This window comes from Mustela nivalis, assembly GCF_964662115.1.
Source record: "Mustela nivalis genome assembly, chromosome: 6".
Classification (NCBI taxonomy): Eukaryota; Metazoa; Chordata; class Mammalia; order Carnivora; family Mustelidae; genus Mustela; species Mustela nivalis.
This window is the reverse complement of record NC_139025.1, coordinates 55395137-55417751: the sequence shown is the minus strand read 5'-3', so window position 1 is coordinate 55417751 and position 22615 is coordinate 55395137. Positions and strand designations below refer to the sequence as shown.

General features: G+C 34.4%; 1 long non-coding RNA gene and 1 pseudogene across 3 annotated transcripts in view; one reads left to right on the top strand and one right to left on the bottom strand.

The window, feature by feature from the left end:
• The window catches only part of LOC309866492, a 186125-nt gene that overhangs the window by 9542 nt on the left and 153968 nt on the right, over positions 1 to 22615 (top strand). The window lies entirely within an intron of this gene.
• LOC309867412 (heterogeneous nuclear ribonucleoprotein D-like pseudogene) lies at positions 3751 to 4651 on the bottom strand (annotated as a pseudogene). Its single transcript has one exon. The product of its transcript is annotated as a heterogeneous nuclear ribonucleoprotein D-like pseudogene (transcript).

The window sequence follows — 22615 nt, the reverse complement described above, 5'->3', positions numbered from 1 at the left end:
GCTGACTTAAGAAGGCCTCAGGATTGACAACTCATTTTTCCTCCAAAAATTTCTCTTTACTCAATAGGCTAGCCAGAACTTGTTCAGTTGGTAGTCAGTGTTTTGAGAGAGAAAACTGAAACCCAACTTCAGGGGTCAGGAAACAGACAATACATTTTCGTGGGAAGAACTGCAAATGGAGATACATTGATACAAAAATAATTATAGCTAATTTTCACAAACTATTATTATTACACCATCTCTCACTCTCATTTCCTCATTTGTGACCTAAAGTATTGAATCCTATGGAGTTTAATTATAAAATAACTAACTAGATGAAATGAATAACAATTTGGCAGTTATTATTTAAACACTACTAATTGTTTGATATGTAAATGCTGATTTGAATTTTGCCATATGCTTGAAACTCATTACTACATTGCTAGTTCTTGGATAGTTCAATGCCTGAATACCTATGTAACTTTAATTTGATTAATCAGTATGGCAGATTATTACCTTACCACCCTGTAGAAATTTGTAAGACTGCAACCAAGTGGTTCCAAAAAGGATGCCAATGGAACTCACATTTGGTTGTTTCATATACTGTAACTAGCTGAAAGAGCACTTTTACTTCTCTAAATGACCAGGGAACAGCCATGCATTAGTCAGAGTTCTTTAGAAAACAAAAGCAAAAAACAAAACAGAACCAATGAGATATGTATACCACATTTTTTGTGATGATGCATAGATGGTAAGAATGACTGTTCCTACCTTTGCATCACTAAATCCTTCTTGGGATGTTGAGAAGCCATATTACTTAGCAGTCCCTTTTGTATTCACTTTCCTTGCCTCCCACTACACCCAAACAAATTCCCTATTCCTCTTCACTATTATTTGGAAGATGATTGACAGTGTAATGTTGAAGTTTGAATTTGAAGTTTACTTCCATTCAAGAAATTTAATTTGTCTCTTTAAGTCATAAGCATTTAAAGAAAAAAATAATCTATTTTAACTCCATCTTTAAATAAAATAAGATCATTCTTAAATGCAAGAGTGCCTTTATTTTTAACACTCCCAATTACGATTTTAAAATGAAAACTTTACCAAAAGGCATTTTCAGGAATTAAGGAAAGCAGATATGAGTGGTAAATTCTTGGGAGCAAACTATATCCTTCACAGGGCCCAACCTGAAACAGAAATGCTGATTAGGAAAATCAAAAATAAGGGGATAAGCTTCTAAATGTCAAGTAACAAGTTTCCTGGATTATAAAATGTAGTTCTGAACCGGATATGATAGAGGTGTGTCTGCACATGCCCATGCATGCACATGTATGCTTGTGTGAGCGCACAGGAGGGGGAGTTCAGACACAAAATCTCCGAAGGAACATTAGAAATGTGGAAGACACATGTATATTCATCAGAAAACAAAACAAACAAAAACCTTTCTCAATACTAAATGCAAACACTTAATTAGCATAATTAAAAAAGGGAATCCCCATGAATCAGATTTTCTTTTCAAGACTTCTTTTATTATCAGTTTTCTCTTACCTTAAACACTAATGGAATGCAAAAGGAGAAAAAAAAATGGCAACAAATAAAAATGCTGGTGTCTAATTTTACTTTAAGCCCTATGGAACAAATCAATGTGCATATCAGGTGGTTTCTAGTGCATTTTTTTCAATAAAATTGAAGAAGACTTAATCTAGTTGTCAGTGGAGAGATCGTTAAAATGATTTTTAATGATAAATAACCTTGTTGTTTTTTTTTTCTTTTCTTTTTTTTTCTTGGCATATATATCAGAATTTTAAAGTATTAAGTGACTCTGCTGTGGAAAAGTTATTTTATTTGCATTTAATTATTTATGTTCAAAAGTTTCTTGGTGCTTACTCATTTCAGCATTTAGAAATTATCATCTAAATATAAATTGATGAGAAAAATACCCAACATCCATTTTCATTAAGTGAGTCACTTTGAATTAATCTGAACTTTAGACATTTACAAATTTTCTAAATGTATTAAATGTAAAATGTTTTGATCAATTCTTTCTACTTACAATTATTAAAATGATAACTGAAGTCAGAAAATTTTTAAAAATTAGACTTATGAGCACAATATAAAAACAAAAAATATTCATTTTTTTCATGGATTTGTTGTGGAGAAATATGGGGACATAGTCCTACCTTCAGAAATATATATCACATGGAAACAGATCTTGTGTTCCAAGTAAATAGAACTGTAAGACCAAGGAGAAAAACTGGATCTTCTAACACTGGTCCAGCTAAATGATTTTCAAGCTCCAGTTTAGCCATAGTCTTGTTCTTTAGGTAGTACATGATAGAAGGCCTGGGGGCAGGAGGAGTTTAAATAGGGTTATACTAATTAAAACGGAATAGGACAAATATCTATAGATCTGATCTTTCCTAGTCTCCATCAGAATTCTTTAAAATATGAATCACAGTTCTGAAAACATTGTATATCATGATCTCTACATTCTTTGTGAATTGAAATTTTGTCTTTAAGTGGGGAGATTCACACGTTTCCTCTTCAGTGTGCTTATAGTCTGATTTTATAAAACTGTATACCTGCATTGATTATATTTAAAATTTGTTAAAATTTTCAATAAATATTCCTGTTTATAAATAGTTTAAATAATGTAGAAGTGTAACATCTCAGATACAGTCACCATCTCATGTTTATCTTCAAATTTTCTCCTGGATAATCCATGCTCAAACAGGTTTATGTGCATCTTTCTCTATTTTAGTGTACATATAAATGCATAATTTGTATAAATATATGTAAAATTTTATATCTATACTTTATAAAAAGATAAAGTAAACATCTCTGTTTCAAAAAGCTGGAAATACTGAGAAACACAGAGCAATGTTTAAAATAATGTTCTGAAGAAGACTCTGTGCTAGTAACAAAGAAATTGCTGAGAACCCAAGTGCTGAGCATCTAAGCCAATGCCACAGCAGTCCCAAGGAAGTAAGGAGTTAACCAAAAGATTAATCAAAAGTTAACCAAAAGGTTCTAAAACATATGCAAAGATAGAAGAAAAGACTGTCCACTTGAGGCAAGAAGTTGAAACTGAGACCCTCACATAAGTATAACTCCTGCATAGAAGGCTCCATGCTTTCTAAATCAACTGTCTCCATTTAATCTCATCTAAAAGCCCATGATTATTCATTTTTGAGCAAAATTGTGACGTCCCAAGATTAGATAACATGACTAGCCAATCATGATGAAAATGTTAATAGTTAAATGAGAATAAATAAATATATATAAATATATGTGTGTGTGTATATATATATATATATATATATATATATATATATATATATATACATGGCAATATAAATATATGTAGATATATTTTTATATGGCAAACTTGTCAAAATATAGGCAAAAAGATAAATTTTAAGGCTCATATAAAGACAGTAAATCACTAAAGGCCCTGTAGTGATTATCTAGGCAGCTTTTAAAAAAATTTTTTTACTGTCACATAAGGGAGCATTTATTTAAAGTTTAACATGAGATCACACAAATAAAATTTGTATAAACACAAATCCAAATTGATTCATAACACAGATAACAAAAGACAAAGAAAAGGAAACATTGGCAGTATATACAGTTATACACAGTTGTGTCTTGTACACTAGAAAGTCTTTTACAAAATGATCATCTTAAATCAACAGAAGACCCATCTTCAATGTCATATTGCAAGCTGGGTTAACTTTAGCAGTCTCCTATTTTCTCCAGTGTCCTCCTTTACTATGGCTGGTAAGTTTTTTGGTGATTGTGACCCCCTCCAAGTTCCTTGCCATAAGTGTTCTTTTGGCCACTGTAGTCTGCATATCCTTGTCCATATCCATAGTTCCATAGTTATACCCACTATAGTCATAGCCTCTATAGCCACTATAGTTTTGATCACCACCTTAGGCACTATTGTAATTTCCTTATCTTTGATCATAACTATTGTTAAATCCCTGGTTCCAGTTTTGGCCCTGACCTCACCCATGACCACTAGGACCACCGGGTCTACCAGCTGCAGCACCTCTTCTACCTTTTAGTTATTGCCATTGCTGCCTATCTCTTTGTGTTGTGCAGTTATGATTTCACACTTCTTAGAACCAACCTGATGATATCTGCTTTCTAACAATTTCTTTACTAGCTCTTCGTTTGTGTGTGGGATAAAACAACATCCTCTTCTTTCGTTTGTTTTTGTATCCATGGGAAGTTCAATATTTTCAATCTCTCCAAACTATTCTTTAATTTGTTCTTCAGAAGCATGTGGGCTCAGTCCACCCATAAAAACCTTTTTGGAGAGTTCTTTCTCTTTGAAATCGTGGTCCTTTTGAGGTCTATCCATTTGCTATCAAGTTTGTGTTCTTTCAGTTCCAAAACCTCATTAACACTAGCAGCATCTCTGGAAACCACAAATCCAGTCTTCTTGATCTTCCAGTCACTACATCCGTTCCAATCGTACAGTCTATAAATTCCCTAAATCAAGACAAATATGCAGTCAGATCTTTCTTGCTTATATCCCAGCTCAAGCCTCCAGTAAACATTTTGTTGTCATTCTGCTTATTCTTGCTGGGTTGATCTTGGATTCCTCTGTGAATTCCTCTATTTCCATGTTGCTGTGTTCCTTCATGTCTTCTATGATGGCAGAGTTGTCATGGAGGTGGGGGGAATTGAGCGAAGGCCCTGGAACTCAGCCCTGGTCATGCAGCAGCAGCCCCAGAGCATTGTTAGGAGTTTTCTAGGTCTCTAGGCATCTTTTAAATAAAGAATTTAGAATAATCTTGTGATTAACTTTTAGGGAACTGAAAAACAAGCAACTCTTTTTCAAATTGTACTATGTAATAAAAAATGCAGTGGTAGTAAAGATGATAAATTATTTATAAAATGGGAAAATTGTAGCCCAATCTCCCTCATGTATGGAAAAGTTGGCTAAAATTTTGTCTTTTGAAGAGCTCCATGCCCAGATTATTGGAGGGATTTTTAATCTGAAGGCATACATAATTATTTAAACAAACAAACAAAAAAAGGAACTCAATGCACTGTAAATCTTGTATTGTGGTAGACAGCTGTGAGGTTGCAACTTTGAACTTCATGTGAATAGATATGTGGTTATTGGAGAAATTCAGCACCTTCCGCTCCAGAGAAATTTCCACTAGTTACCTAGCTCAAGCAGTAACTGGATATAAATATGTTGCTTTAAGTCTATACTGAAAATTTCTAATACAAATCATCCTAAAAGAATTTTCTTTTGTGAGGTATTTTAAGAACATAGAGAATACAACCCCTATTTTCTTAACAGAATTTATTTAAAACATGATTTCTAAGGATCAAGATTTCAATACACTTTTTTAGAATTTTAGAGTGCCAGAAGTGGAGGGGATATTTGGGATAGTTAGTCTAATTGTTACATGTTGCAAATTTGGGATGAGAAGGGTTAAGTGATCTTCCCCAAGGTTACATTAATTGACAGGTTGTAACTGAAGCCAAGTTTCCATAGTTTTCAGTAGTTTTAGTCTCTCCCCTTTTAAGTGCCAATTCTAAAATCTACTTGGTCTAAGAGGATATTGTACCTCTAAAAATTTCCTGTAGCACTCAGTCAAATGAAAGAAAGCAGGGTTGTGAAAGAGAGACTGCCATTAAGAAGGAAAGAAGTCAGGTAGTATACTCTGTCCCAGTAGGAATTCACACAGCAGTATATTCCCATAAAGTTCATAAAGTGAAAATACTAGAAAGAATCAGAATTCATAGAGGGCAGAGATCATGGCTTGTCTCTGGAAGTGGTATTCTGGGATATTTTAAAGACCTATTTGGATCATTTTTCTGGCTGAGAAAATTCTTTTTCAACCAACTATCAATGACAAGGACATAGGTTTGTTTTGTATGATATAACAATAAAATATGGGTTTTTTTTTTAGTCAATGTTTGTCAAATTTAATATGCTTAGGAATCAACAAGAAGTAAAAAAAAACAAAAACAAAAAACAAACAAACAAACAAACAAAAACAAGAGTTCAGGGATCCCATACACAAAAACTGACTTTAGTAGGCTTGTTGAGGAGCCTAAGTATTAGTACCAAGAACAGGTAACTGAGGTGATCCCAGTGTATTGGTCTTAAGTTCACCTTTCGAGAAAAATTGTTTCAAGGCATCTAAACATTTATAGGAGCACTTTCTTACCTTTGTTTTTGACCGTTAATTACATTTACTTGCCTTTGAGAACCTTTGCTATAATCACACATCATATGTATACCAAGTTCTGACATTGATAAGTATATTTTATTCATTTTTTTCTATCAGCCAAAACATACTACAATATAAATCCATATATACTTAAAATGGCCATATTTATTATTTTACTTGAAATATGCATTATAAACTGAGTTTAATCATGTATACATATATACTGTGTGAAGTCCCTATAAAAGAAATTGGATTATTAGAACATCACCTAAATAAATTGATGTTATGTAGATTTGGCTTTCAGTCAGAGATTCAAAAACAGATATTCATTCCAAAATGGCTCCAAAAATACCTTGCTAATTAGTTGTGCTATGATAGAGGTTCAGTTAAACTGTGTATCAAATTATGTATCCTAAAATGCATTTTTTTTTCCAGAACAGTGTGTCTCTCCAGGAGATCTAACATAAGAACCTCTTGTAAATCTGCATTCATAAACTTTATTTTATGAATGCACATTCTGGTCCTATAGGTTTGGAGCATGGCATAAGTATCTGCATTTCAACCATGCTCCCAAGTGATACCACATTTTGAACAACAATGCTTTGGAAGATTTCTTTCACAAAGATGTAACACCCCTGTATTGTGAATTTATTTGAAATGTTATTCTGGGAGTAGTGTTCTAGCAGAGTTTTGTTCAGGCTATCGGTGGGAGATTATTAAAGGTATATGTTAGAGATTTCTTTTGTTGCTGAAAAGTAAAAAAAAAAAAAGTAAAATTTTTCACTGTCTTAAGTAATTTTTTTTCTGTATTTGCATACATGGAATGCCCTTGTCTATTTGTGTTTTCTGCAATCCAATTGATCAAAATAAGAACCACTCAACTCTTCAGCTTGCACTGGGCAAAAGTGAACCTGCCAGGCTTCGCAATCTCAACCCAATAAAAACTTGGTGAGAAATAAGGCAAGACCAACATCTTTCTGTTGAACTACATGCCTCATCAGCTGAAGAAATAATAATATTCATACTTCCAGAACCTTCTGGTTGAAAAGGTCAAAAACAGAAGTTTCACATTTTTTTATATTATAGTAGAATAGTTGAAACATGTTCAGAAAGATATTTTGATTTATCCAATTGAAAGGGCAAAAGAAAACACTGTAGAAAATTATCCTTTCAGGAAGTCTCGAAATAGCTATTACAGACCATTGCATCTTTAAGAAAGTCTTCATACAGATTAGGTCTTGGGAAATACATTAGGTACCACCCCTGTGCTGAAGTCAGAATATTATGCCATTCTCCTAATTTAATATTCTATTTTTCTAATTTTACATTCTGCCTCTTGCTTTTTCTGCCTTTTGGTATATTTCCTGTGGCCTAAAGAGCAAAATGAGGTTTATTTCCTTTTCAGTTATTTCTCATCCCCAAGCAAAATATCTCAGAGAAGAAAATCTAAATTGATATTCACCTTCAAGGAGAAAAATATGACACTAAAGTCTTCATCCTATATTTTGTGGATTCCTAGAACCCAGAGTTTAGCTCCACAGTTTAAAAAGTAAATAAAAAGTAGCTGCCTTTGTATTTCAATTAGAGTTCTGCATCCTTTTGTCCATTCTAAAAATTCTAGTCAGAATTATGATGATTTTTGCACTATCAGTGGTTTTCATCTTGCTTCCCATTAAAGACTATCATGAGAAATATATTGATTCTTTCCCAGTTGAAGTTGGTAAGCATTTATGTACTCTGTTGTGCATTGTATATCTTACAATATACTTGAAAAAAGTTCCTGATCTATAAACAATATAAACGTATGGAATATAAACATATAAACATATGGAATCATGGTGATAGAAGCATGAGAATTAATATTGATATAACACATTCATAGTATTAATTAAGAAAGAGAAATTTATCTTTCTAGCTTCATTTTTCTTTTCAGTTAAATGAGGCCACTTTTACCTGTCTTATCTCTCCTCAGATGTTATGAGGATGAAATTAGACAATGTGTATAAAGTAAGTTGATAAAGTAAAAACTTAATGTATTTTTTTAAATTTGTTCCACAGCATTATGTAGTGTAAGGTTGAAAAAACAGGTCTGGAAAGTAGCTCTAGTGTTTCCAAATTCTCTCTCTTTAATCTATCACTGTAATCTATCATAGTATCTCAGTGTACTCCCACACATGGAACCAAAAAAGCGAAGGTAGAACTGGTTGTACAGAAAGAGCAAGTGACTAAAAAATAAGGAAATAGAGAAGATAAACTTGTTAATAGAAAGTTAAAAAGAAAATTGTTTCAAACTGTTGAAAAAGTATTTCACAGATCATTAACCCATCATACCTATAAATTTGTCAAAACTCTTGTGTAGGGAACTACGGCTGGGGGGGGGTTCTAGTAGGGGGGCAAAAACAAATGCCTTCTACTGCAGGTTTTCCTAATGGGTACAATATGCATGAGTTGCCAAGCTTTGTTTAAAATATAATAGATGTCATTATGCTGAGAAGTTCTCAACTTTGCGAAATTTTCAGATTTCATTTCATCTAGTAATTGACTTACATTAAATTCTAGCATTTTTCATGTCCTGAAATTCATTATTTCTAATTCTCAAAATACACTATTTTTAGTGCAGCACTTTGTCAGTGATTTTAGGGAAAGCATCATTTTTAATTGGAATTTTTATTTACATGGAGTTATGTTATACTCATAGAAAAGTTTGTAACTTTTCTCTTTTTAACACTTTTATTTTTTTAAGATTTTATTTATTTATTTGACAGAGAGAAATCACAAGTAGATGGAGAGGCAGGCAGAGAGAGAGAGAGAGGGAAGCAGGCTCCCTGCTGAGCAGAGAGCCCGATGCGGGACTCGATCCCAGGACCCTGAGATCATGACCTGAGCCGAAGGCAGCGGCTTAACCCACTGAGCCACCCAGGTGGCCCTTTTTAACACTTTTAAACTGTTTTTCTACAATGCTCTGGTTCATATGTAAGAAAAAACTGCAGAATTTTATGAATATAGTTCTGGAGAGATCATTAAATTTGCTGAGACTAAAATTTTCAGTGTTCCATAAAATATGCTGAAATTTATTTAGAAACATAGCAAACCCTTATTTGCTTAAGTTGTAGTCTGCTAATCTTCATTAGAAATATTTAAGCTGATTTTTAAAAGTAGATTTATGTTTCCACCTTATTCTCCACTTACTTTCACTATATCAGATCCCTTTGAACAGCACTCTTGAATCTCTTTATAAGCATCATAGTGATCTTTAAACATGGAAGCTTGAGAAAGCTCTGAAAATGCCTTCCCAGCTTTTCCCCCAAGTAACTTAATTCTTCACAAGAAAGATTGCCCTGTAGAAAATATAAAGCAAAGTTTAAAATATGGCAAGAGAGGGACATCTGGGTGGTTCAGTGGGTTAAAGCCTCTGCCTTTGGCTCAGGTTATGATCCCGGGGTTCTGGGATTGAGCCCTAAATTGGGTTCTCTGCTCAGCGGGGAGCCTGCTTCCCTTTCTCTCTGCCTGCCTCTCTTCCTACTTGTAATCTCTGTCTGTCAAATAAATAAATAAAATACTTAAAAATAAAAAAAAATAAAATGTGGCAAGAGAGATTATCACTCAATGAAATTCAAAGAGTCTGCAGAGTAAGAGCAAGTGAAATATACCTTTTTTTTTTTTCTTCCCTCATGCCCTTGTCCCTCCCTGTCTAGTTCTGACTCATGAAGCCTATGCAATGTTGATCTTTACAAACCCTTAGAATTCTAATGACAGAATGCATTACATTTTGGATCCGGGTAGATTGAATTGCCAAGTCAGAAATTGACTAGTTTTCACAGAATTGACTGGTATAGCCCACAACTGAGAAAAACAAACCGTTAGAGTCCTTCCTTCTGAGTTCAGAAAACAGCAAACCATGAGACCTGAGCCTAATGAAAGGCAAAGTTTGCCTTCCCCTATTTAGGAGAACTGGAGTTGAGATTCAGGAGCACAGGTGGTCTTTTAAGGAAGGACAGATCATGAAAAGGAGTAAACTCTCCAGGAAGTGGTACTGGCCGGTTCTCATTACCTTCATGGCATGTAGTGGGCATTGGAGAATTGCTTGTATTATCTGTGGGTATCTGAAAGGAGGCATGAAGATTTACTTCCCAAGTAAGGTAACTGTTTGGCCATTGTCCTCAGTGATTTACACACACAATTTTGAACTGATGCAGAATCAGGGTAATAAATAGGTGGGTTGAAGAGAAGGTCCTGTGGCCAACAAGATTAGGAAAGGGGAATCCTAAATGTTCATTTTCCAAGAAGTGCTAAAAATGGGCGTTACCCTTGCCTGTAAGAACAGGCCCATAACTTCCAGTGTTAGAGTTTTGGAAGTCAGACTACACACCTACTTGGCAATTACACATTTGCTGGGACTGCTGGAGTGTGATTCAGTGTTTCAGACATATTAGGAATTTGCTGCTAGGCCTCCATTTTAGATGTCATATTGAGTAAGTTGACTCCTTTAAGTGTCCTCTGGTGTTCTGATGTTTGAGGCATATGTTTGAGCTTGAATCAACAAGGCCTGCCATGCCCTGTACTTATCCAAGGAAATACTAAAGACAATAACTTAGGTCAGTTATGATGACCAATTTTAGAGAGGGATAGACAGCAATTAAATATCTTTTATTTTTGTATGATTCCTTTTATAACTAACAAAAAAGATGATGGCCAATTGATATATGCTCAGATAAATACTCATACAAAACATATCTTTTATTTAAACCTCCCCTTTTTTCCTAGACTTTTCACCAAGGAAATAAATTGGTGAACAAGAATAAGTGAGTGTGAAAGACTATCACATGCCCCAAACCCCTCCTCTTTCTCTCAGACCATTGGAGACGCACGTCTGACCTTTATTAGTGAGAGAAGAGCTTTGAATTGAATATGAATCCTAGACTTTATCTTAAATTGCCTAAAATTTCAAAAGCCACAACAATAGAATTTAACAACCGAAACCAAATGAAAATGTTAAGATTTCTGCTGAGGTATCATTAAAGGAGCCCGTGACTCAGGTGGAAGAGTGGGGGTGGGGGATAACTTGAAAAGGCATAGAGTTGACAAGAAAGAAAGGGAGAGAGAAGGAGAACGATGGAGGGAGGGGAGATGGATAGAGAGAAGAGAGGGAGGAGGGAAGAGAGCGGGGGAGGAAGAAGGAAGGAATTATTTAATGTTTATGGTTCACAGAATTGAAATTAAACTATTCACACTCTCCTGATTTTTACTAACTATCCCTTATTCAACATTTTGCTTCTTTAAGAGAAGAAGTACTAGACTACAGTCCACTGTGGAAACAACATATTGGAGAGACTAAGTGACTTAGATATGTAACATATCATCTTCAAACATTATTTCCCTCATTCTTTTCTTTTTATGTTCTTTTCCCTTTTTTTTTTTTTTTTTTTTTTTTTTGCTATATGTACCATGAAGGGTAGAGCAAGTTTGACAATGCCCTTGAGCACAAGAGGCTTGCATTATTTCTAACAGTCTGGAGAAATTACAAACACAAGGCTGTAATAATTTTTAACCTATTTCCTCAACCTATTTCCTATTTCCTCTAAATCTAGCCTTCTTTGTTCTGCTTTGTTCTTTTTGCCAGATGGTACAGTGTTAGGATTTGTCAGTAGAAGGTGCTAGAGGTACATGGAAGGACAAAGGTGTATGTCTTCTGAATTTTTGTTCATTTGTTGCTTGGCACACACAGTGGCTAGTGGCCAGTACAACCTAAGAAGGTCCTCAGTCTTCAGTGACTTTCAGAGTACCCCAAGTAGCTTCCCAGTGACAGAGTCATTCCCATAGGCAGCTTCCCAGCAAATTGTGGCTTCCTTCTATATCTGCTATCCCCATATTCTTTTGAACAATCTCTTACTCCTTAGTAGTTAATCTTCAGGTATTAGTCAATAATTCTTTAAATTCCCCCCACCACTTATTTCTCTCATTCTTAATACGGTAATAGTTCTACTTACCTCGCAAGATATATAATAATGCTTGGTATAGAATATTTTGTAAATAGAGGACCAAGTAAGACATTTCTGACTGATCTTCCTAAGTGTCTTAGTCTGTTTGGGTTGATATAACAAAATACCCCAAACTGAGTAGCTTATGAAACAGCAGAAATTTATCGCTCACAGTTTTGGAGTCCAGAAATCCAAGATCAAGGTGCTATCATGGTGGGTGAGGCCCTCTTTCCAGTGGCAGGCCTCTTATTGTACCCTCCCATGGTGGAGGGGGCTAAGACACTTAGTGGCATTTCTTTTATAAGGCACTATGTCAAACATTTGAAATCTCACCCTCACAACATAACCCCTTCCCAAAGACTCCCCCTACTCATGCTAGCACCTTTGGGGTTTAGGGTCTCAACATGACCTTGAGGAATACAAATACACAGAAATAGAAATAGAAAACAGCTTGGTTGACCATATATAAGAATGTGAATCATTTTAAATATAAGGTAATATTCATTGTCTTCCAAAATTTTCATATAAACTTATAATCAAAGGCTTATTTTGATGTTATATCCTATTATTAGGCATATACCCCCTTGCAGATCTAGATTTAAAAAGGTCTATTATATTATGTCATATTATATGGGATCAAAAGCTATCAGCTTCCAATTACAAAATAAGCTATGGGGATGTAATGGATAGCATGGTGACTATAGTTAATAATACCATATCACATATTTGAAAGTTGCTAAGAATAAATATTGCAAGTTCTAAAATGTTGCAACATTGTATGGTGATGGATATTAACTAGACTTTTATTAGGATCATTTCATTATATACAAATATTGAATCAGTATATTATATACCTGAAGCTAATATAATATGTCAATTATACCTCAGAATTTTTTTTAAAAGATGAAAAGACATAAATTCAGGGCCTGGTCTATTTTGAAAGAGAGATTTGAAAGAGAGATTAGTTTTATCCTGAAAATGTAAAAAAAAAAAAAAAAAAAAAAAAAGAACTTGGAAAGTCCTGGCATGTACAGGGCTAACCAAATTACAATTAAATAAAATTACTCAGAAAAAGTACACAAAGTAAGGTGGTGGCCTCCTCAGTCACTATTCCAGATCACCTCAAAATAGTTACCTTTAAATTTAGAGAGTGACCTATGTACTAAAAAGCTTAAAAATTAGCTGGCTAAACAATATCAATTGTTTAGTTGGGTGGTTCATTTTTATACTGCTTACTTCAGAAGTAAATTCCCGTTTATGAGCACATACAGTTAGTTTTCCCTTCCATTGTCTGGTCTGATTCCTATTTATAGTAATTTATTCCTTCAGCTAACATTTTATAAATTACAAAATTAGCTCGCGATGGGTCATGGCAACTCCCGAGACCTCAGGTGGGCTTATAATAAAACCCAAACGATCATATGTTGTAGGAGGAATCAGGCTTAACTTTGGTTCCCACTTTACCCTTTCCTGTTGCCATCTGGAACACACACACACACACACACACACACACACACACACACACATATACTCAGGAGCTTATTTGGGCTCTATGCCCTATGATTAGATATCATACACCACAGCAGATCCAGATTACAAAAGGTCTGTGTTGCTGCATTATATTACCTAGCCTTTTTAAGGCATTTTCAGTAAACTATTATAATGTCAAGAAGTTCCAAATATTTCTCCCAAGATCATAATTCTATAAAAATTAAAAATCTTTTCTAACCAGGCATGTTAATCATCTTTTAAAACAATTCTTAACACTGTAAGGAGTGATTATGAATGTTGCTTCTCCAGGATCATCAGCCACTAATCACTTAAATCCAATTTCATACAATTTATTTTCTATAGTTATAAATTAACTGTACTTATTATCTTCATTTTGAATTTTTGTGGTTATTATATCCATCAATAATTAGTAAGACTCAATGAGGCTTTATAGCATACCATACATCATATTATATACTACAAGCTATACAAAATGAAGAAAATTATCCAATTCCTATAAATATTTCATAATCTACAGATGTTTCATCTTCAAGATTCTCCAGTTGGTTAGAATAAACCTAATGCTTTTATGTTCCATATTACATAAGAACTATAATTTCTTAACCTGTTTAGCAAATCTTATATTGATTACTTAGTATCTAGTTAGAATACTTTGACAACTAGAACAAAAATCCTAGTTAAATGCTTTAACATGAGTAGTCCATTGGCATTTTTAAAATTTTAAATAAATAATAAAAAAGAAATGAAAAATTAAAATTACATCAAAAGCATAATGCATTAGATGCCTTCATTATTTCTCAGAATATAGGTAGAAGGAAGTTATATGAGAACAATTGCTGGGGCTCCTGGGTGGCTCAATGGGTTAAGCCTCTGTCTTCAGCTTGGGTCATGATCTCAGGGTCCTGGGATCAAGCCCCGCATCAAGCCCCGCATCAACCCTGCATTGGGCTCTTTACTCAGCAGGGAGGCTGCTTCCCTCTCTCTCTCTGCCTACTTGTGATCTGTCAAATAAATAAATAAAAATCTTTAAAAAATTGCTGAAAACACTTCTGGTGATTAATTTCAATCTATAAATTTCAGTTTTTTTCATCCATATTATTTCTAGGGCACTGATATACTCAATATACCTCATTTTTCTGAGCTAAGCGAAGTTCCATTATAACTACCTTTTATTTTTGTTTTATTATTTCAAAATTCTCATTGGTACTTAACTTTTCTATCATTTCAAGGATTAGGTGACTGGTTATTAAATTTTTTAAAACATTACTCTAAGTTATAGTGTAAAAACTCTTCATATCTTCAGTGTATTTTAAATATTTTTAAAAATGCCATGCCAGTGAGAATTATGATGATAAAATGCTTGGCTTCCATCTCAATCTCACATCCTAATGGATATGAGAATTTAATGGAGATGGTGGAGCTTATACAGTTTCAACTGGCACTAGGGGAGAAATTGCAAAAAGTTATAGTGGTTTGAAATTGCTTGGCAGAAACATTCACTTCTATGGTCCAAAAGTATAATGTTTACTATTATGCTGGCTACATTTTGGAAATGTGCTTAACTGACACTTACATTGAATATTTCAGATATTACAACAGATGAACCCTTTACGAATGATAATCTGTTTAGAATCAAGTGTTTACAAGTGTCTTGCATAGAAGAGCCTTGTTCTTCATTTCTGTATGCTACACCAACTTTAAAACACATTGTTACTGGCATGCCTGCAAAAGCAATTGAAAAGAATGGAAGCACTTAAAAAATCACCTGGCAGGAAACATTTTATTGCATTTTTACAATCTGGCACTTAAAATACACATTATGAATAAGGAAATAAAGACAATGTTAATTGATTTTGCTATTTCTCTATGTATTAAGGCCAGGGATGGAACCAGTACATTTAGCAGTTTTTTTTTTTTTTAATACACAAATTGAGAATGTTTTAAAAAGTACAAATTCTTTTTTTAAAAGATTTTTTTTTTTAATTTATTTGAGTGAGAGAATGTATGAGTGGGGTGAGGAGCAGAGGGAGAAACAGACTCCCTGCTTAGCAGGGAACCCAATGTGGAACTCAATCCCAGGACTCTGGAATTATGATCTGAGCTGAAGGCATATGCTTAATGGACTAAGCCACCCAGACACCCCAAAAAGTACAAATTCTTATTTAAAGTGATGAATATCATGATTTGGAAAGGGTACATTAACCTTTTATATACATGTAATGTTTGCATATTATGTATTTTAGGGCCCCCCCCTTGCCTCCCCACACACCTCCATCATGGGAAGGCAAATAATTTTTGCCAGTATACTTAATGTGATCTACACTGGCTTGTTAGAAATCCTGGTATATAAACATCATACAGTTTAACACATATTATTAGCCTCAGATAAATCCTTGAAGTTAACTTGATAATAAAGTTCCCTGTGGATGGTATTTGTAAAATGTAGATATTTGATTTCTTCCTTCCTTCCTTCTTTCTTCCTTTCTTCTATTTTTGTTACAGAGATCTGTAAGTGATATCAAGCAAGTACTACACCTCACATATTGAACTATATATGTCATTTATGTGTTGCTTTGTTAATATTTACAAAATTCTTGGGAAGTAGGATATAGTCTCAAATTACATCTGAGGAAACTGAAGCTTAGAGTTTAGTATTTTTTCTCTTTTTTTAGAAGATCTTGTACTAGGATGACAAAACTTTTAACTCGAAAACTGACTTTAAAGAATATTATAACAACTTACTGCTATGATCAAGGTCTGCCTGTCTTAAAGAAATTTTGATATTTGGAAAAAGAAAAATAAGCATTAAAAGCAAGATTACCAGTGAATAACAAACAAAGCTTTTCTGCCTAAATACATATAATTACACAAAATAGTTTGAGATGAACAGGCCCAAATTAAAAATCAAATGGCACTGTGGGATGACCTATATATATTACTTTCTCTTTTGAATGTCAGTTTCTTCCTCTCTAAGTTGAATAAAATAATAGTTGGCATACTGATCTTTCTGTGATTTAAATGATAGAGTACATATAAAGCATAATACCCACAGAAACATATACTACAGTATTATAATCTTCAAATTTTCATTCTTTCTCCCTTTTTTCCTTCTTAGGATGAAGGTGGTTATAAGAAATATAGTAGCACAAGTATGAGAAAGACTATTTTATCCAAGTTAAAAATTGTACTTGCATGACTAAGGTAGGACTATCATAAATTATCAAAATTAAATAATAAACTATGCAAATGCCCAGTAATAGAAGGAGGGATTTAACAAGTATCTCTCAAGAAATGTGAAAACAAAAATAAAAAATAAATAAAAAACAAGTAATTGGTAAGATTATATTGTTAGGAGACCATCCTCTGCGGATCTCTTGCATTTCTGAATATTTTGTGAGGAAATGCACTGGCTAATTTCTGCATTAATTTTCCAAGGGTATTTGTGTAGCAAACAGCTTTCAAAGACATAATGTATCCAAGGATAAAAAGAGAGATGTGCATATATAGCTTTGAAAGATAGAAATAGTGTTTCCTTCTGAAAACATAGACATGTAATTTTTGTTAAGGAACAGTGGCACCAAGTGTGCTGTTTTAAGGTTGAATTCATCATTCTAACCTTGGATCAGTTTGGAGGTGGCAGTGCAAAGTCTCCTCTTAGTTGGAGTAAGGGGCTTTCTTCACCCTCTGACGGAGTTTTCCTTGAGACAGATTAACTCACACAGGAAAACAAAGGATTGACTAGAATTTAGGCTGTTACTACTCTGGGTTGTGCTTACTTTGCTAATAAAGGAAACCCACTAGAGAGTATGAAAGAAGGGCAAAAGAATCTAAATAATTCTATTGTTCCTTATGTTGAAAGTGGCTACAAACTTAGGAGATACAGTCTTGAGAATGGAGCAGCAGATGCTCCATATTATAAAGACTCTTTAAAAACTGTTGCCATTCTGTGAGTCAAGCAATAGTGGCCAAATGGAACAAGTCCCATGGCTCCAGTCTGAAAGCATGTGGCAATGGCTTCTTAGTAAAGGAGTTCCCAAAGCCAAATAAATGTTGTTAGTAATGACAATCATGCCACATGATATAAAGCTCTGGGTAGACAAAAATACTACAAGCTCATTTAGTTGAGCTACAAGCAGTTGCCATGATATTGGAAACCAGAAGTCAGTGCATCTTATTAAATGGAAAGGAGTCAATCTCTCCTATGTACTCTGATCTTTCCCTCACTCCTAATGAACTTAGCTGCTTTAAGAAGGTAGAGAAAAGGAGCAAGCATGAATGCATTCAGGAGAGGTGGAGCTGAGGTTGTCCTCAAGGGGGGCCAAAGTGATATAAACCTACCCATATGAGTAAGCCGGGGAACTTCAGAAAGGGAAGGGATTTAAGTTTTTATGAATCTGTTGGATGCAGGTGTCCAAATCACCAATCTACTCAGTCTTGAGGAAGGGTGAGCCCAGATTACCTGCTAAAGTGGCAAAGGTAGCCAGCATGACTTTGTGGCAGCGGGTACCCTTCAGGACAACTCGATTTATATTTTAACCACCTCTACTGCTGAATGTGTAGGGGTGCTGATGTTTTTCTTGCTTTCTCTCCTAAAGTATTAAGTGATGGAAAGGATTCTTTTGATCAGAAAGAACTCATGCATGAAAGTGCTAATGGGACACACAAATAGCTCCACAATTTACCTCCCACCTCACTCTCAGGCAGTCCAACAAAAGCAGTATGGAGTCCCAGGAGGGAGAATGGAAAATCACAGCTTTGAGTTAGAACTTAAATTTTATAGATGTGGTAAAATAACATGGTATCCCAATATAAAAGCCTTGTATCACTGGCAAGAAGCCAGATGGAGGTAGAGGTTTATGGGGGAATTATCAGCAGTGAATTTCAATTTTGGTTCTTTAGTCCCTGTTTTTTGAGGTATTATTGCTGTAACTGGATACTCTGCACACACTGATGACACTTGATATGCTATCTGGGATATTCCCAACTCCTTCCTTTCTAACCTCCGGGTACCTAAAGACTATGATTAACTTACATTTATATGGCAAGATCTCCAGTATACATTTGCAGTACTCTCCCAGGAATATTTAAGCCCCTGCCATTTGCCTCCAGTACTTAGGTCAGGATTTAGTATAAGCACCTCTATCCTCAGATTTTCCAAGATTTCACTAAATAAATGGTGCCTTATTGCTTGGTAAGGCAGAAAAGCCCATATCAAACTCCCTGACTGCACTATTTCACCTCCCTTAGCAGAGATAGCTGAAAATACCTTGCAAACTTCAGGAGGTTGTTCACCAGCTAAAGTTTATCGGGACTATGTAGGCTTATTACAGTGTTAATCCTTTTGGTACAAGAAAAAAAAAAAAAAGTTGTCTCTTCAGACCCCATCTCTCAAAAAAGACCTTCCTGGATACCTGAGACGGTATGTGTTTACTTAGGCATTCTACCTGGTCCTCTATACCATTGAAATCCCGAATCAGTATCTGTGGAATGAAGCCCAAATCAAGGCTGTGTTATAATCAGTTCAGCAAGATGTGACAAATTCTGTTTTGAAAGATCCACAAACCCAATATAACCCCATACATGTAAAATGCAAAAACAATCAAAATTTAATTATAGTTTTAGATTTGTGTACATAAATGGTAAAATTATAAGGAAAAGTGAGGAAATAATTTATGAACATCACCTTTACCATAGTAAATTTTTTTTATATTTTAATTACTTGAATGATTTCTATATGAACTGATCTCAGATAAGTAAAAGTTATGTGCCCAAAGGAGTGCAAAGGGGTTTCATAGAACCTGTCATGTCCTGGTTCTTTCCTTTTGCAATTTTGATTACATGCCGTTTTCAATTTGCTTACATTCTATCTTGGGAAATGTTTTGGAGTCTGGAAAACCTGAGAACAAGTGAAGTTTTTGGTATGGCCAAAACTGCTTCTAACATTATTATTATTATTTTTTTATTCCAGGAAAATCTGCAATGATGGCTTCCTAGTTGAGATAATATTTCTCATCATGATGATACTATTAACTTTTGTAGGACATAATATATGCCTTAGGAGCAATACTTAGTGTTCACATTCTCAACAATATTTTTGATCAGGGATCCCCAAATGAGTGCTTTAAAAGTGCTGGCTGGCAAAAGGGAAAAATCCATGGTGTTTTCTGACCTATTTCCTGCATAAGATAAATAACTGAGTATCAGCAAGAGAGATACTCTGCTGTGTGACTAACACGTGGAAGAGACTTGAAAAGGAATTTCAAACTGAAATTCATGCACACACACACACACACACACACACACACACATGAATGTATATAACATTCAGTGTTTTATTAGTTTCAGGTATACAATACACTGATTCAACAATTCTTTACAGTACTCCATACTAATCAAGATAAATGTACTTTTAATCCCTTTCACCTGTTTCAACCATCCCCCACCCCACTCATGTTCATTCTGGCAACCGCTAGTTTGTTCTCTGTATTTTAACAATCTTTTGTTGTTATTGTTTGCCTCTTTTCTTCTTTGTTCATTTGTTTCTTAAATTGCACATATAAGTGAAGTCAAATGTTATTTATCTTTCTTTATGTGACTTACTTCACTTAGCATTATACTTTCTAGGTCCATCCATGTTGTTCCAAATGGCAAGATCTCATTCTTTTTCGTGGCTGACTAATATTTCATTTCATATATTCATATATCCCTAATGCATCCATTCATCTATAGATGGGCACTTGAGTTGCTTCCATCTTGGCTATTGTCAGTGGAAGTGCAATTCACATCTTGGCTATTGTCAGTGGAAGTGCAATTCACATCAAAGTTCATATATCTTTTCAAGTTACTTTTTTTATTTTCTAGAGTAAATACCCAGCAGTGGAATTACTGGATCATATGGTAAATCTATTTTTAATTTTGTAAGGTCTCTCCATGCTCTTTTCCACAGTTATATTCCCACAAGGGAATTCCATGAGGGCTCCTTTTTCTCTCTATCCTCACTAACACTTGCCTGTTTAATACTAGCCATTCTGACAGGTGTGAGGTGACATTTGATTGTGGTTTTGACTTGCATTTCCCTGAGAATAAGTGATTTTGAGCATCTTTTCATGTGTCTGTAGGCCATATTCTTTAGATAAATGTCTGTCCAGGTCCTCTGACCGTTTTTCAATTGGATTATTTGTTTTTTGGCTATTGAGTTAAATAAGTTCTTTACATATTTCAGATGTTAACCGTTCATTAAATATGTCATTTGTAAAATCTTCTCCCATTCAGTAGGTTGTTTTTTTGTTTTGTTGATAATTTCTTTGGTTATGCAAAAGCCATTTATTTGGTGTAGTTCCAATAGTTTAATTTTGCTCTTACTTCTCTTGCTTTAGGAGACATCTATAAAACTGTTTTTAGGGCCAATGTCAAAGAAAAATACTGCCTATTAATTCTTTTAGGATTTTCATGCTTTCAGCTTTCACATTTAGGTTTTTAATGTATGCTGAGTTTATTTTTTGTGAATGGTATAAGAAAGTGATCCAAATTCATTCTTTGACATGTAGCTGTCCAGTTTTCCCAGAACCATTTGTAGAAGAGACTGTCTTTTCCCCAATGCATATTCTTGCCTCCTTTGTTGGAGATTAACTGACCGTATATTAGTGGGTTTATTTCTGGGCTCACTATTCTTTTGACCTATGTGTCTATTTTTGTGCCAGTGCTGTTTTGATTACTACAGCTTTGTAATATTACTTGAACTCTGGAATTGTGATACCTCCAGCTTTGTTCTTCTTTCTCAAGATTGCTTTGGCTATTTGGGGTCTTTGGGATTCCATCCAAATTTTAAGATTATTCTAGTTCTGTGAAAAATGTTTATATGTTAACAGGAATTGCAAATTATTTTAAATGCATATGTCTTTAAAAAGCTATTCTCAGATATTCTTCCATGCTTATTTTCATGAATATAACATCCTTCAAAACTAAATAGGGGAGGGCATTGGGTGGCTCAGTTGATTAAGCGTCTGCCTTGGTGCTCAGGTCATTATCCCAAGGTGCTGGGCTGCAGCCCCATACTGGACTTTGCTTTTCCCTGAGATGATCCCTCTGTCTCTTTCTCTCTCTGTCTTTCATGAATAAATAAATAAAATCTTAAAAAAAAAAAAACTAAATGGAGGCAATAGAATTGAGAATAATGACAATTGAGTGGAAGGAGAGAACTTGTCCCTTCACAAATTACTTGAGAAGAGACAAAATAAATGGACTAGGTTAGAGATCAAATTATTTTCTGATTTCTTAAGCTATTTGTGTTTTTCAAAACTTTAATTTATTACTATGTAAATGGGAAAGTTTATACTACTCAGAATCTGCACCAAAATATCCATTCTTTTTTTTTTTTTTTAAAAATATGGAACACTTCACGAATTTGCGTGTCATCCTTGAGCAGGGGCCATGCTAATCTTCTCTGTATCGTTCCAATTTTAGTATATGTGCTGCCGAAGCGAGCACAATATCCATTCTTTTAAATGAACTCTATTTCCTCCAAAAAGTCCTTCCTTATGATAGAGGGAAAAAATGTGATAAATTCTTATTACAAATTATTATAAATTGCAAAATTAGGCAACTAAATTTATTTAATAACACCAATTTCTCAAAACAGTGCCTTTCTTTTTTATATCAGGATTTTACAGATTTTCACAATTCTACCAAAATATTGCTGTCCTAGGTACTTAAACCTACTGCCTACTTTGTTGTTGGAAAGACGAAAGGGAAATTCACGATAAGGACCATTTTACACTGCTGTTGAAAGTAGTAACATCTCAGTTGAAGTAGGTGAAGATATTGAGCCAATAAAGAACACAGAATTCTAAAGTGCAATGCTTTTCAGATATTACTGTGTGTATTGCTCATCTGCCAACCTTAACAAAATGGAGATTATAATTTAGTTGGTCTGCAGGACATCCG